Source organism: Neophocaena asiaeorientalis, unplaced genomic scaffold (genome assembly GCF_003031525.2).
Source record: "Neophocaena asiaeorientalis asiaeorientalis breed wild unplaced genomic scaffold, Neophocaena_asiaeorientalis_V1.1 scaffold11, whole genome shotgun sequence".
NCBI classification, from domain to species: domain Eukaryota; kingdom Metazoa; phylum Chordata; class Mammalia; order Artiodactyla; family Phocoenidae; genus Neophocaena; species Neophocaena asiaeorientalis.
Genome location: NW_020173124.1, coordinates 7,449,560 through 7,467,607, shown reverse-complemented (window position 1 = coordinate 7,467,607; position 18,048 = coordinate 7,449,560). Strand labels below are relative to the sequence as shown.

Sequence of the window (18,048 nt, the reverse complement as noted above, 5' to 3'; positions counted from 1 at the left end):
GGGCAAAAGTAGCTTACTATAATTTTTGACATGCAGCAGTACTCAGGAAAAAAAGAAAAAGAAAAAGAAATAGCTATGCTTATATAAATTGCTACACTAAAGAGTACTTTTTTTTTTCATTAAAACATAAGATAATTCTACTTGTTTCTACATACTTAATAATAGAAAACTCATAGCACAAATATTTCATTGCTTGCCTCCAAAAAATTGTTGACATCCTCCGTGGCCATCTGTCAAGGTGATCATTCCTTTGTGTTTGATGGAATTAGAGGAGTATCACAGTTCTACAGATTGATGAAGAAAAATATTCTGTGCTCTTGGCTTCTGGTATATATTTCCTTGGTCCTGTTAAAAAGGAAATAAGGGTGAATTCTGAACAGACAGACAGTTATTCTATATTTCTTTAGATTCATATTTAAAGACATTTTGAGATTCTTAACGAGGTCTCGTTAAGAATCACAGAATTTTAGTCTTACACACAGGACTTGCTAAATTTATGACTCCAGGTAAGAGCGAGCTATATAAATCAGATGATTCAATCCCCATATCTTACAGGATAGGAAACTGAAATCCAGACAGGTTAAACAACTCAGCCATTGTTACAATCAACTGGTAGCAGAGCCAGTGTGACAAACCAGTTCTTATCATTTCAAATCCAGGGCTCTTTCCTCTAGTTATCTCCCAGCAGGTAGAAGAGAAGACTCTCTGGAAGAGGAAGGGAGAGTGGGAATAGCATTATCATGACCAAGCTAGTTTCTCAGCCCTAATGCTTAGAGAAAAATCTAGAAAGAAAGAACAAACATGATAGTTAGGTAATATTTAGATTATTCATTCAAAGCACAGCACTTGCTCAATGAACACCTATGATACTATTTTATTAAAGTACGATTAAGAGTATTTTATTAAAAATGACCAATCACTGTTAAATTTCTGAATTTCACAATTATGATCATTTATTTTTTCTAATCTTTGGTACTGCAACAATCTATTATCCATATAGCAAAAAAGGGATATTTTTTATTATCCACAGAGCAATATTTTTAATAAGAAAATTGGATTTTAGACACTCTTGATCAAAACACTTCAAAGATATCCCAGAGCATCTACGATAAAATCCAAAGGCCTTATCTTGCCTTAGATGACTGGGCCCTGGCTACCTCTGAGAGCCTATCCTATCATTTTTCCCCTTGCTGTGTAATCTACAGCCTAGTGGTCTTCTTGTTCTTCCTTAAATATACTAAGCACACTTTTGGGTAAGGTCTTTGACCTTGGTTCCTCCTCAGACTGGAACATTTCTCCATCTAGGTGCATGTCTGTTCCCAATGACTGAAACATTCTTTTCCCTGAGAGCTCCACTGCATGTTTCAAGAATCTGCTCAAATGTCACCTCCCAGAGAGGTTTTCTCTTACTACTAGCTAAACAACTTTCCCACCCTCCAGCATTCATCCCTCTCCCTACTGACCCTCTTTTTTCTATACCCATACGTACTTCATTTCCAGTCACAGTATTTATAATTTCTAGATATTAAACAACCCAATATAATCCCCAGGGGGCCAGATGTGTTTTGGGATTAAGTATTATTTGAGTTTTTAAAGGTAATATGGTAAATGGACTATAATTATGCGGCTTCTCCCCCTAGTCTGAGAGGTCTGGGACAGTACTCTGAAATAAAATGTTAATATCTCTACAGCAAAACATATATCCATTCTCAGTGGTATTTGTAAAAAGACAATAAATAGCTCATATCAGTTTTACCACTAAACAAGTTAAGATTAGGTCAGGTTTTACCATTATATGAATTGCAAAAACTTTCAGTTTTAGAGCTTTTGGATTTTGGAATTGCAGATAAAGAATTGTGGAATATACTATGCATTCATTTTTTTATTGCCTGTCTCCTCTATGTAATGTATGCTCACAAGACCAGCTTTTTTTTTCTTTTTCTGCCGTATGCCCAAGTACCTAACAGATAAGTACTCAATAAATATTAGTTAAGTAGGTAAGTGAAGGTTTCTGTAAGGATTAGTTTTTTTTTTAACATTATAAGTAAACCCTATCCTATAATAATATTCTTCTCAGTTGAAGGAAGTTGAAAAAATTATTTTAAAAGCTTCTTAAAATTATTTCTTCTTATATGGGTTGCTGAAAGAAAAAAATATGATAAACAGCACTTAGATAATAGTGAGGGACCATAAAAAGGAACAAAATTGGGTCATTTGTAGAGACATGGATGGACCTAGAGACTGTCATACAGAGTGAAGTAAGTCAGAAAGAGAAAAACAAGTATATTAACGCATATATGTGGAACCTAGAAAAATGGTACAGATGAACCGGTTTGCAGGGCAGAAATAGAAACACAGAAGTAGAGAACAAACGTATGGACACCAAGTGGGTAAAGTGGTGGGGGGTGGGATGAATTGGGAGATTGGGGTTGACGTGTATACACTAATATGTATAAAATAGATAATAAGAACCTGCTGTATAAAAAAATAAAATTCAAAAAAAACCCAAAACAAAACTACAGGAAACAACACCTGGGCTGCGTAATATAGTGGGAAGAGTTTTCAACTGGAATTCTAGAGATCTAGGTGATTCCTTGCATTCCCATTTTCTATTTAGTTACTTATCTATTTATCATTTATCTATCCACCTTCCATCCATCTATCTCTTTATCTTTGATTTAGATACCTTACCATTCTTGGCCCAACATATTATCTCTAAAATGAGAAGGCAGAACTCAATCTTTAGTAGTTCTATGACTTCACTGAATTAAGTAATTGAGGCAGTAACCACTCTGACTATCCCAGAAGCTGGCTGGCCAGTCTGAAAGACATATAATCTTGTTTATTTAATGTACAATTTAAAAATTAGAGATAAGTTTTTAATTAAATTTAAGCATGCCTGTTTTGAAGTGACACATTTGTAAAATATCTACCTTATATCACAGGTAAACAATACTGAACTTCTGTGTGAGTTTCTGCATAAGAGTATGCCTAATAATAACAAATACTTATTGGGCATTTACTATGTGCCAAGTGCTATTCTAAGCTCCGTATGTATAGTATTAAACTTACAATTCTATTAGCTAGGTACTAATATTAAATCTCTGTGGTATATTAGATTATTCCTCCCTTTCCCCACCACACGTTCATGGGAGGTGCATGTGTACCTCTCTGCTCTTTGAGTTTGGGCTTGGCCACGTGACTTGCTTTGACCAAAGAGGATAACAGCAGGCAACACACAAGCAGAGCCTTGAAATACGTAGCTTTAGTAAGTGGGCTTCCTCCTTGCACTCTTGCTTTTTATGCTGAGAAAAAAAATGTTTCAGGTAGCTATAGGTCCAAGGAAGATGAGACATGTGGCACAGACTTAGGCCCATCCTCTACTTGGAACCACGTCCAGTTGAGCTCAACCTGGATCAGACCTCCTCCTGCTTACCCCCCAGACTTCTGAGCAAGAACTAAATGCATTTGTGACATGCCAGTGAGATTTTTGTGGTGGTCTGTACTGCAGCAAAAGCTCACTGATAAACTTCCTTTTTATAGACAGCAAAAATGAGGGTCAGAGATTAATTTGTCCAAACTTTCACAGCTAATAAAGCGGTGGAGGTGGATATGAAGCCATGCAAGTCTAGCTCAAGGGCCTACACTCTTAAGCCCCTATGCTATATTGCTACTACATTATACTGGCATACTGTATTATAAGATATTAAGCCATTTATTAATACGGCAGTGGGTGATCTGGCACATATTGAAATTCCTAATTGTAAATGTAGTCTAATTGTCAGTGGACAAAGATGTCTTGTAGCTTTGAGTGTAAAGTTTCATCTTGAGACATTAATAAATATAAAATAAATGTACTATTTTCTGGAGTCAAACTAATAAGACTACACATCTCTTGAAGTAGCTTCCCAGCTCACCCTGACACCGAACAGTGGCCCTCAGTGCTCATAGATCTACCGCATAATTCTACCCTCTGACTTTGGCTGACCAATTCAGGAATGCATCTGTGATCTAAGCTGAATCATCCAGGTTTCTCTTTTAGTAGCTTGAAATTTTGACATATGAGTGGGAGTCCCCATGAATGGCTCTACTCTAGAGAAAGGTGAAATCCCCAGAGCTATCCTTGTTCATTTTCTTCCCACCTGTGAATTTCATGATACTCTAGTATCTTCCCAGGCAAATGCCCTTTTAAAATAGGCTTGCCAAACTCTGTTTTTTCTTACTGCAACCAAAAGAAAATCCATTGTTTTCTTTTAAAAAACCATTGTTCTTTTTGTTATAATTTAAAAGTGCAGAGGAAGGATTTCTTAAAAAGACCAAATGAAGCTTGCATTTGCTTTTTGATCCTGTCAAAGTAATTTTGCAGTTTAGAGTTATGGATTGTGTGTCTCCTGATACTAGTTAAAAATTCTTCCGTATTTTAAAAACCAGGGTTCATGGACCCTAAAGGATCTGTGGATAGAACTATATTTTAGTAAAGTTGCAAAAAGTAGATTTCCTTTGTAATCCTATGTATTTTATGCATTTAAATACATTTTGTTTGTAAGGAGCTTTCTATATGCCTTTTGATAATGAAAGGCAAGTAAACATATGGGATTATTTTTGTCATTGATTCACTCAGAAACTATTTATGAGACTCAAATATATTCCAGACATTGTTTTAGGTACTGAAGATACAACAGGGATGAGACAAAGTCTCTGCCCTCATAAAGGAATAAGAAAGAAAATGAGGAATATAATTAAAAATTTTCATAGTACTGTTAGTAATGAACTTGGTACATCTATACAGTAAGGAGATGAGGGTAGCTTGAAAGTGTGAGAGTATGTGGTGGTAAAATGCCCGTGGAAAGTTTATGAGCAATCCTTAATCTATACCTAATCTTCAAGAGGAATATATCAGCATATATAGGGAACCCTGCAAGAAATCTTATGTAAGAGTAAATAATAAAGCATTCAATACTACCACCACCACAATGGCAATGATTTTCATGCTTTTTACTTTACCAGTGATTTCATATCTACTACTATAATATAACCTCAATACTTCTTCCAGATGAGCAGGAGAGAAAATGAAGCCTCAGAAGTTTGAGAAATTTGACCACTTTGCGTAGTAGTAAAACCAACTACACCCTGGTTTCTAAGTTTCCCAGCTTTTCTTTTCATTATACCACACTACATCATCTTAACAAAAGACGATTAGTTTCACAGCAGGCAGCGTTGAAATTTCCTTTTATTTACTTCTGTGAGCTACTTGTGAAGTGGGAGAAAGAAGCAACATTATTGGGGTCACACAGAAGCTGCTGGTAACAAATTGAACATCTTTTGTCTTCAGGCATAAGCTCAAATCACTTTGGGATGTCATGATAGAATTGGTAGTGGAGGAGTTTAAGAATGCATTACAGCAGACTTTTCCCAACCAGAAGATTTAACCATCTAGAGTAGGGGTTGGCCAACTTCAGCCAGCGAACAAACCCAGTTTGCCACCTGTTTTTTGTATGCCCCCCGCATCCCCCCAAGCCAAGAATGGTATTTACATTTTAAGTGGTTCAGAAAGCACCACAAGAAAAAAAAATCATGACACCTGAAAATTATATGAAATTCAAATTTAAGTGTCCATAAATAAAGCTGAAACACAGCCATGCTCATTCGTTCATGTATCACCTGTGACTTCTTTCATGCCTCAACAGTAGTTGAGGACCTGCTGGTCAGTCAAGCCTAAAATATTTACTATCTACCTGGCCTTTAACAGAAAAAGCTAGCTGATCGCTGATCTAGAAGGTCACAGAGTTTTCCAAGGAGTTCATGTTAAAGGTGGTAAAAACATCTGTTTAAATTTTTAATTTAAGAAATTAATAACTGCATAGTTATCTAATGGAATGATTTGAGAGCACCCGAGGCATATGAGTCAATGACTATCCTAGGGGCCTGAGAAGCATGCTTGCATCTCAGCCACGCAGGCAGCTGATCACTCGGATGACCTCCTTGACACCATGGTGTTTGTGATTGTTACAGAGGTTTAAATTGTTTAACTACCAGTCCTACATTTTCAAATTTACTGTCACACAGATTGCTGGTTAAAGACAGCAAACACAAAGAAACTTTTGGTGACATATAATTAATGAGGAGAATAAAAATTCTATGAAGCCTGTAAATCTGCCTTAAGATGACTGTCATCAAATCTGTAAGTTGCATTTATCTAATCAAAAGGAACCCCTAAAAGACTCAAATGTTCTAAAAGTCAGTATTAAAAAGAATATGGTGATGATCATTTTCAAAATTTTCTTGAGTAAAATTTTCTCTTATTTAGAAATTAAAATCAGCTGATTTTGCAAGCAGATTTACAGGCTTCATAGGAGTTTTATGCAATAAACAGTTTTCTAAATATTTTTGTTTTTGAAACTTGTTGTATTTAGAAATGTTACTTCTCTGAATGTTCACTATAGAGGTCCATTTCCCCTTGATTTGTAATGTTCCTCCATAAAGCTTTGGGTTGTGATCTAATTTTTAACAATATACGTTCCCAACATTTTTGTAACTGAAAAACAATGACATTCTTCTTGAAAGTTTTAACACTTACCTATTAAAAAATGTTGAGAAACACTGTACCAAAGGGAAAATAAGTGATAATACTTATTGACTCTACATATTCATTCATTATTCTTCCAGCAAACAAATGAGTAGAAACTCTTTGCCAGCCTTGTAGAAAAAAGCCAAGAGATAAATGACAGTTTTTGTTTTCAAGGAGCTTACAGGCCGGTAGCTAGAAAAGTGACAAGTATACCGATTGTTAAAATTCAGTTTGTTGACTTCTTTAATAGATGTAAAGTAAGGTGCTCACAGATGTAAAGAAGCTGCTACTTTATAATCTAGACAAAAATGAACTCAGTTCCTGGTGGCGAAAACAGAAGAGAGACTCTCTTTTCAAAAAGGATGCACTTTAGTTACGGATATAAGGAAGGCGGGGTCTAGTGAATGTTTATCTAGAAAAAAGGATAAATTAAATATTCTCAACAGATGACCAAATTCTCCTCTTCTCTTAATTTCCAGAGAGTTTACACAATACCTTCATTCAAAACTTTTGGGAGTCAGATGTGTTTTGTAATTAACAACTTTTTAGTTTTGAAAGGTAAGTTTAAATCCATTATAACTGTTAAAAAACATATCAAAACTAAAAAAAAACAACAAAAAACCACAAGTTTTTAATGCCTAAAACATACATCAAAGACTGCTCTGTACCAAAAGATAATTTTAGGCTTCCTGTCGCTGATAATAACTTATTCAAAAAGAATAAACTATCATGAGTTGATGAACAGATACATAAAATGTACTACCATCCATACAATGGAATATTATTTGGCCATAAAAAGGAATGAAATTCTGACACATGCTACAACATGGATGAAACTTGAAAACATTATGCTAAGTGAAAGGATCAAGACACAAAGAGCAGAATAATGTATGATTCCATGTATATAAAATGTACAGAATAGGCAAATACATAGAGGCAAAAAGATTAATGACTGCCAGGGGCTTGGAGTAGAGGGGAATGAAGAGTGACTGCTAAAGGGTACAGGGTTTCTTTTTGGGGTGATGAAAATGTTCTGGAATAAGTAGTAATTGATGTACAACATTCTGAATACACCAAAAAGCACTGAACTGTACAATTTAAAATTGTGAAATTTATAACAAATTGTATTTTAATAAAGCTGTCATCAAAATTTTTTCTATGAAGAAGAATGAACTTATTTTGTCAGAGAATGTTCAATCTCTAAAGTATTAAAAATAAACTGCTAAGATGAACTATCCTAGGGAACTATTTCTGTTTGTGACTGAATAACCACATTGATCTTGTAAGACAGCTAAAAGAAAGTAGTAATAAAGTTCTTCAGACACTTCATGTTTAAAAATCTAAGCACATACACAAAAATCTAAAACATGGGAACACATATAATTAGTATGGATAAGTAAAGAAACATAAGAAAAGAATCAAACGATAGACTAAACCTGGTTTAGACTATAGTTTGTCCTTACTTCAAACACATAACAAATATTAAAAATTCCAATCAGATGCTGAAAATAGTCCTAAAGCGTTAATCTGGTATTTTTTCCCCCTCTAAATTCAAAGTCCAAATTAGGTTAGGAAATATTTATAAACCAATCTACAACCACTACAATAGGATCACTGTGAACAATGGTATTTGGGAACTGGAATAAATTTAAAATTGAAGATTCAATCAGAAGAATGAAAGAATGAAGAAATTAGAATCTGTCTGAATTTGAACCTGAAGTTTTAACATGCAAAAGGTGAATTATAGAGCAAAAAACAAACAAGAAAAGAGACAGCAAAGTCCACCAAAATCTATGTTCATTTACTTGAGTCCCATACTGATGTTCCAGTTAGGCTTGAGCTGAAGATATTACTATCTAGAATACTTAAATTGGCTTGATGATTCAGGTGTTAAGATCAACTGAATGATTGCTTCCATTGGTAGATCACAACTAGTCAGCAAATGGGTAAAGAGAGAAATTTACTCCAGTGGTTTGGGAAAGTCTACAGTGAAATTACAACTGCATAATCTTCATATATATATATGAAAATTTATACATATACTGAAAATTTGAGTCAAAAAGCTTTATATATATAGCAAGAAACACTTTCTTTAATATTCATCGAAAATAAATTGTAACAGGATAAAATTCTTACCAAATTACCAATATTTATTTAGTTATATATTTTTTATAGCTTGTGTCTTATTCCTATTGGGCAACGTAAGTAAAATAAATAAATTTCAATTTATAAATATAACATAACAATATGATTACTAGATTCTAGTAAATGACCATGAGATAAATTCAAGCAGCTCCCAATATATACTTTAATATGTGGTAAATCACAACAACACTATTAGAAATTCTTTTGTTTTGGTTTTTAAAGATCATAATATAAGTTTACTACTAGAAAGCTTAATAATATAAAGTATAAAATATAATTGGATCTAGGTAATTTAGCAAAATATGAGCTTTCCAGTCATTTTATAGAAGCTGCTATCTCTTGAACAGTTTGTATAAAATCATGTGGTATGTTTGAAGTATGAGAAAAAAAGAATTCAGAATTCTTGCGGAAGTAGTACACTCAACATTGGAGATAGAAAGGGATGATGGGTAGGTACACATATGTGACAATAACATAGCAACAGCAACTGATTTGTATGAAAATCAGTCTATAGGTCCTGTTTAGGATGAAGAAATTGGCTAATGCTTGCAGCTAGAAGTAAGTAGTTTTATGGCTTTACTTTTCTTTTTGGAATGAAAATATTAAAATAACATGTAAAGAGGGAATTCCCTGGTGGTGCAATGGTTAAGACTTTGCCTTCTAATGCAGGAGGTGAGTGTTTGATACCTGGTCGGGGAGCTAAGATCGCACATGCCTCGTGGCCAAAAAACCAAAACATAAAACAGAAGCAATCCAGTAACAAATTCAATAAAGACTTTAAAAATGGTGTACAGCAAAAAAATCTTTACCAAAAAAGACCATGTAAAGATACCTTCAAGATGGAGGAGGAGTGAGACTTGGAGATCACCTTCCTCCCCACAAATACATCAGAAATACATCTACCTGTGCAACAACTCCTACAGAACACCTACTGAACGCTGGTAGACCTCAGACTTCCCAAAAGGCAAGAAACTCCCCACGTACCTGGCTAGGGCAAAAGAAAAAAGAAAAAACAGAGACAAAAGAATAGGGCAGGACCTGCCCCTCTGGGAGGGAGCTGTGAAGGAGGAAAAGTTTCCACACACTAGGAAGCCCCTTTATGGGCAGAGATGGGGGGTGGCAAGGGGGAATCTTCGGAGCCACGGAGGAGAGCACAGCAATAGGGGTGCAGAGGGCAAAGTGGAGAGATTCTAGCACAGGGAATAGGTGCCGACCAACACTCATCAGCCCGAGAGGCTTGTCTGCTCACCTGCCAGGGCGGGTGGGGGCTGGGAGCTGAGGCTCCAGCTTCGGAAGTCAGATGCCAGGGAGAGGACTGGGGTTGGCTGTGTGAACGCAGCCTGAAGGGGGCAAGTGCACCACAGCTAGCCGGGAGGGAGTCTGGAAAGGCCTAAGAGGCAAGAGACTATTGTTTTGGGGTGCGCAAGGAGATTCAGAGCACCACCTAAATGAGCTCCAGAGATGAGTGTGAGCCGCGGCTATCAGTGTGGACACAAGAGACGGGCATGAAACACTAAGGCTGCTGCAGCCACCAAGAAGCCTGTGTGCAAGCACAGGTCACTATCCATATCTCCTCTCCTGGGAGCCTGTGCAGCCTGCCACTGCCAGGGTCCCGTGATCTAGGGACAACTTCCCCAGGAGAACACACGGCGCGCCTCAGGCTGGGGGAACATCACGCCAGCCTCTGCCACCGCAGGCTTGTCCCGCATTCCGTACCCCTCCCTCCCCCTGGCCTGAGTGAGCCAGAGCCCCAGAATCAGCTGCTCCTTTAAGCCCCTCCTATATGAGCAAAGAACAGACACACTCAGGCGACCTACATGCAGAGGTGGGGCCAAATCCAAAGCTGAACCCCAGGAGCTGTGCGAACAAAGAAAAGAAAGGGAAATCTCTCCCAGCAGCTTCAGGAGCAGTGGATTAAATCTCCACAATCAACTTGATGTACGCTGCATCTGTGGAATACCTGAATAGACAACAAAATCCCAAATTGAGGAGGTGGACTTTGGGAGCAACTGTAGACTTGGGGTTTGCTTTCTGCATCTAATTTGTTTCTGGTTTTATGTTTATCTTAGTTTAGTACTTAGAGTTTATTATCATTGGTGGATTTGTTTATTGATTTGGTTGCTCTCTTCCTTTTAATATAAAGATATAAATACATTTTCCCTTTTTCTCTTTTTACGAGTGTGTATGTATATGCTTCTTTGTGTGATTTTGTCTATATAGCTTTGCTTTTACCATTTGTCCTAGGGTTCTATCTGTCATCTTTTTCTTTATTTTTCTGTATAGTTTTTAGTGCTGCTTATCATTGGCAGATTTGTTTTTTGGTTTCGCTGCTCTCTTTTTTCTTTCTTTTTTTTAAAAATTATTTTCAAATTTTTTTATTATTAATAATTTAAAAAATTTTAATTTTAATAACTTTATTTTATTTTTTTCTTTCTTTCTTTTTCTCTGAGCCATGTGGCTGACAGGGTCTTGGGGCTCCGGCTGGTTGTCCAGCCTGTGCCTCTGAGGTGGGAGAGCCAACTTGAGGACATGGTCCACCAGAGATATCCTGGCTCCATGTAATATGAAACAGCGAAATCTCTCCCAGAGATCTGCATCTCAATGGTAAGACTGAGTTCCACTTAATGACCAGAAAGATACAGTGTTGGACACCCTATGCCATACAACTAGCAAGACAGGAATACAACCCGACCCATTAGCAGAGAGGCTGCCTAAAAACATAATACGGTCACAGACACCCCAAAACACACCTCCGGGCGTAGTCCTGCCCACCAGAAAGACAAGATCCAGCCTCAGCCACCAGAACAAAAGGTACCAGTCCCCTCCATGAGAAAGCCTACACAAGCCACTGAACCAACTTTAGCCATTGGGGGAAGATACCAAAAACGACAGGAACTATGAACCTGCAGCAGGCGAAAAGGAGATCCCAAACACAGTAAGTTAATATTAAAGCTCCAACCAAAAGACATAGACTGGCTGAATGGATAAATAAACAAGACCCATATATATGCTGTCTACAAGAGACCACTTCAGACCTAGGGACACATACAGACTGAAAGTGAGGGGATGGAAAAAGATATTCCATGCAAATGGAAATAAAAAGAAAGCTGGAGTAGCAATTTTCATATGACAAAATAGACTTTAAAATAAAGAGTATTACAAGAGACAAAGAAGGACACTACATAATGATCAAGGGAGCAATCCAAGAATATAACAACTGTAAATATTTATCCACCTAACATAGGGACACCTCAATATATAAGGAAAATGCTAACAGCCATAAGGGGGAAATCGACGGTAACACAATCATAGTAGGGGAATTTAACACCCCACTTTCACCAATGGACAGATCATCCAAAATGAAAATAAATAAGGAAACACAAGCTTTAAATGACACATTAAACTGTCACAAAGAAAGAAAACTACAGGCCAATATCACTGATGAACATAGATGCAAAAATCCTCAACAAAATACTAGCAAATGGAATCCAACAGCACATTAAAAGGATCATACACTATAATCAAGTGGGGTTTATCCTAGGAATGCAAGGATTCTTCAATATATGTGAATCAATCAATGTGATACACCATATTAAGAAACTGGAGGATAAAAACCATATGATTATCTCAATAGATGCAGAAAAGCTTTCGACAAAATTCAACACCCATTTAAGATAAAAACCCTCCAGAAAGTAGGCATAAAGGCAACTTACCTCAACATAAGAAAGGTCATATAGGAGAAACCCACGGCCAACATCGTTCTCAATGGTGAAAACTGAAACCATTTCCTCTAAGATCAGGAACAAGATAAGGTTGTCCACTGTTACCACTATTATTCAACATAGTTTTGGAAGTTTTAGCCACAGCAGTCAGAGAAGAAAAAGAAATAAAAGGAATCCAAATCGGAAAAGAAGAAGTAAAACTGTCACTCTTTGCAGATGACATGATACTATACAAAGAGAATCCTAAAGATGCTACCAGAAAACTACTAGAGCTAATCAATGAATCTGGTAAAGTAGCATGATCCAAAATTAATGCACAGAAATATTTTGCATTCCTATACATTAAAGATGAAAAATCTGAAAGAGAAATTAAGGAAACACTCCCATTTACCATTGCAATGACAACAAAAACATACCTAGGAAGAAACCTACCTAAGGAGACAAAAGGCCTGTATGTAGAAACCTGTAAGACACTGATGAAAGAAATTAAAGACGATACAAAGAAATGGAGAGATATACCATGTTCTTGGATTGGAAGAATCAACATTGTGAAAATGACTATACTACCCAAAGCAATGTAGAGATTCAATGCAATCCCTATGAAATTAGCAGTGGCATTTTTCACAAAACTAGAACAAAAAATTTCACAATCTATATGGAAACACAGAAGTCCCTGAATAGCCAAAGCAATCTTGAGAAAGGAAAATGGAGCTGGAGGAATCAGGCTCCTGGACTTCAGAGTGTATTACAAAGCCACAGTAATCAAGGCAGTATGGTACTGGCACAAAAGCAGAAGTATAGATCAATGGAACAGGATAGAAAGCCCAGAGATAAACCCATGCACATATGGTCACCCTATATTTGATGAAGGAGGCAAGAATACACAGTGGAGAAAGACAGCCTCTTCAATAAGTGGTGCTGGGACAACTGGACAGCTATATGCAAAGAAATCAAACTGGACTACTTTCTCACACCATATACAAAAATAAGCTCAAAATGGATTAAAGACTTAAATATAAGAGTTTAAACCATAAAGATTCTCGAAGAAAACAAAGACAGTATGTTCTTTGACATCAGTCTTAGCAATATTTTTTTGGACATGTCTCCTCAGGCAAGGGAAACAAACGCAAAAATAAACAAATGGGACTATATCAAACCAAAAAGCTTTTGCACAGCAATGGAAATTATCAACAAAATGAAAAAGCTTCATATTGAATGGGAGAAAAACATTTGCAAGCAATATATATGATATGGGGTTAATATCTAAAATATACAAAGAAATCATACAACTCAAGAGCCAAAAAAAAAAAAAAAAAAAAAAGCCTATTAAAAAATGTGCAGGGAATCTGAATAGAAATTTTTCCAAATAAGACATACAGATGGCCAACAGGCACATAAAAAGATGCTCACCATCACTAATCATGAGTAAACCACATGAGATATCACCTCACACCTGTCAAAATGGCTATTATCAGAAGGACAACAAATAACAAGTGTTAGAATGTGGAGGAAAGGGAACACTTAAGCACTGTTGGTGAGAATGTAAATTGCTGTAGTCACTGTGGAGTACAGTATAGAATTATCTCAAAAAATTAGAACTACCATATGATCCAGCAATTCCATTTCTGGGTATTTTTCTAAAGAAAACAAAAACACTAATTCAAAAAGATATATGCACATTATATAATGTTCACAGAAGCATTATTCACAATAGCAAAGATATGGAAGTAGCCTAAGTGCCCTCTGACAGATGAGTGGCTAAGGAGGACGTGGTATATATATACACACACATGCACAGTGGAATATTACTCATCCATAAAGAAGGATGAAATCTTTCCATTTGCCACAACATGCATGGACCCATAGGGTATCATGCTAAGTGAAATGAATTAGACAGAGAAAGACGAATACTATATGATTTCACTGATATGTGGAATCTAAAAAACAAAATAAGTGAACAAACATAACAAAACAGAACAGAGTCACAGTTACAGAGAACAAACAGGTGGTTGCCAGAGGGGAGGAGGGGAGGAGGATAAGTGAAATAGGTGAGGGAAATTAAGAGGTACAAACTTCCAGTTAACATATAGCACTGTATAAGTTTATGCTGTACACTTTAAACTTATACAGTGCTATATGTTAATTATATCTCAATAGACCTGGAAGAAAAAATCCTTCTGTATTCTTGGAGAAATCAAATGAAGAAGTTACAATATATTAATACCAATATTAATGAAAAAGAGAAGTAATAATAAAGGTTAAAAATCACATTTGGATTTGGAAACTTTTTACATTAAATACAAAAAGAAATCCTATGCAGAAACATTACTGGAGACATTTAATTAAAATTTAAGTTGCTTTAAATAAATTCTTTTACTATAACTTTGAGAGGCACTTGGTGACACTATTTGTATTAACTTTATACTTCATGAAAGCATTTGCTTTGTTATAAAAAGTTTTGGTTTAAAGTTTCTAAGAAAAATAAGTAATTAAACAGAAAAGTTGGGGAATGAAGAGTCCATATAAGTGACAAACAAAAGAATCTATAAAAATAACTAATAGCCAAGTGATGCTTATAGGCAACTTAAAAAAAATTGACTGCTAAAAATGTAAAACAAGAAGTAGGTATATAGCAAGATCACAAAATTGCTTCTAGTCACACATTTCACTTAGTAGAAATGAAATCTTATAATTTAAGCCTATTAGAGTAGTTATCTGGGTGAAGCAAAAACACAGTACAATGTCATTATTTCATGTCTTCACAACTGTATGACATGCAAGCTATGTAAAATCCATTAACTAATGTGGAATACAGCAAGGAAAGTTCTACTAATTACACATTGTTGAATATTTTCAAGTCCCATACATAGAGATTAAAGTATAACTGCATAATATAAAGTAAAAATAAACACATTTGTACAATTAGCAAGAAGCCCCAAATTATACACTATATGTAATTTCATATAATATAACCCTTCCTTCTGGTTTGCTCTTCATTGCCTTTCTTGTTCTCTAACCCCTCACATTTTAAAACTTAGCCCCAAGGCCCAGAATTATACAGTCCATCCTACCCACTCTAGCTCATAGTATGCTCCCCTTTCTCTGGACTCTTGGTTGAGAGTACTACCCACTTAAAAGTCATGAGATAGAGCAAAAAGCCAACTGATTTTTTCCCCATAGCACAGAGATAATCCATCGTATGTTTATTTCTAAGGTCATTTAAAAAATTTATTAAAGTAATTCATAATGCTGGTAAAATTCAAAGAGCACTGCAGGTTGTAAAGTGAAAAATAAAAGCCCATCTCTCTCTCCACAGATGAACACCATTATAATTTCCTTCATATCTCATTCTATAGATTTTATACACCTGTCTCAGAAACTCTTGGGGACAAATGTATTTAGGAATCTGGAGTTTTTCAGATTTAGAAAGATAATTTGATGCATTTATTGAATTTTACCACTAACACCAGTCAATGGTGTCTAGCCAGCAGCTCATAATCAAAGACATTCATGTTATCTGTAGTGAATATTCACCCTTTGATATAAACATAGAACATAAATAATTTCACATATTAACAAATAGCTTTTATTTTTTTCCTCAGAGGATATTTTATTCCTCCAGCTTTGTTGAGATATAATTGGTATATTTCTGTACAACGTGATAATTTGATACACATAGTGCAAAATGATTACCTCAGTAAGGTTAGTTAACCCATCTATCACCTCACTTAATTACAGTTTTGTGTGTGTGTGTGTTTGTGGTGAGAACATTTAAGATCTACTCTCTTTACAACTTTCAAGTATATAGTATAAGTATTGTTAACTATAGGTACCGTGCTAAATATTAGATCCCAAGAATTTATTCCTCTTGTAACTGGGAGTTTGTATACTTTGACCAAAATCTCCCCATTTCCCCTACTTCCCAGCCCTTGGCAATCACCCTTCTAATCTCTGTTTCTATGAGTTTGATTTTTTTTTAAAAAGACTTCACATATATGTGAGATCATGCAGATCATGCACACATATATGTGTGACATATTTCACTAAGCATAATGCCCTCAAGGTCCATTCATGTTGTCACAAATGGGAGGATTTCCTCTCTTTTTATGGCTGAATAATATTCACATATACATACATATAGATATACAGTCATATGTAAATATATATATGATATGTATATATCACATTGTATATATGTATATATGTTTCACATATATATTTATATTTATTTATATATATATAATATATATATATTTCACATATATATCCCATTTTTATTATGCATTCATTAATCAATGGACACTTAGGTTGTTTCCATGTTGTGGCTACAGTGAATAATGTTGCAATAAGCATGGGGGTGCAGGTATCACTTTGAGATAATGATTTCATTTCCTTCCAATATATTCCCAGAAGTGGGATATATATATATATGCAGATGTGGGGCCATATGGTAGATCTATTTTTAATTTTTTCCATAATGTTTTCCATAATGGATGTACCAATTTACATTCACCCTTAGGGTTCCCTTTTCTCCACACCATTGCCAACACACGTTGTTTATTTATTTTTTGATAACAGCCATTCTTACAGGTGTAAGGTAATAGCTCATTGTGGTTTTGATTTGCATTTCCCTGATGATTAGTGAGGCTGAACTCCTTTCCCGGTATCTGTGGGCCACCTGTATGCCTTTTTTTGAAAAATGTCTATTCAGGTCCTATGCCCATTTTTAAACCAGATTGTTCACTTTTTGGCTATTAAGTTGTATGAGTTCTTCATATATTTTGGATATTAACCTCTTATCTGGTGTGTGGTCATAAATAGCTTTTAAATTCTCAATGAACTCAGGTGGGCTCTTAATGTTCCCTGGTCAGTCAGGTTTTACCGCCAACATGTACTGAGGGAAAAAGAACCTTTTGTATTTCAGAGCCTTTTTCCTTTTAGAATTGCAATTATAGACCTGTATTAACACTACCTTTTAGAATTGCAATTATAGACCTGTATTAACTCTACCCATGGAAACACAATATATTACCATATACCTAAATGATAAATTGTGTCCTTTTATTCATTCACATGCTTCACTATAAATGAAACGCAATCTTGTTCTTAGTCATGGTATTCAATGACTGAAATCTAAGAATACTACATATTTGACTCTCACTAAATACAGGTAGTAACTTAGTACCCACTAGTAAAGGGTCTCATTGTTGAGTTATTTCTGGATTTGTGTATATTTCCTAGAAGCAGCTTATACAGAGAATTCAGAAAAGAGAACTCAGTTAGTTGGGTCAAGTGAAAATGCTCTATCACATGGCATGTGGTGTATTCATTCAATGTCTAACTATTGTCTCCAACACTGCAACATCATGCCTTGCATTGCTTCTGGATGTATCCCATCCACATTCCCTCTTTGCTATTGATTGTGGGTTATAATTATTTATATTTTTTATATATGTTTGGTTCAGCCTTTGATATTTGCCTCCTTTCATTTCCAACTTCTTTTTTTCCCCCTCTGTATGTTCCCTTACCAGCTGTTTTCACTAGATGTTCAATCTGGCTAATAATCCTTCCAACTCTTTTGATATTTTGTAAGCATTTGTTTCATAGTCTCAT

General features: G+C 35.6%; 1 long non-coding RNA gene across 1 annotated transcript in view; it reads right to left on the bottom strand.

Annotated features, from left to right (window-relative positions):
- Window positions 1–203: 203 nt before the first annotated feature.
- Window positions 204–18,048, bottom strand: part of LOC112399110 (uncharacterized) — a 167,323-nt gene continuing 149,478 nt past the window's right edge. Inside the window, exon 5 of the long non-coding RNA XR_003003172.1 lies at window positions 204–345. This is a non-coding gene — a long non-coding RNA (uncharacterized LOC112399110). The remainder of the gene's footprint in view (window positions 346–18,048) is intronic.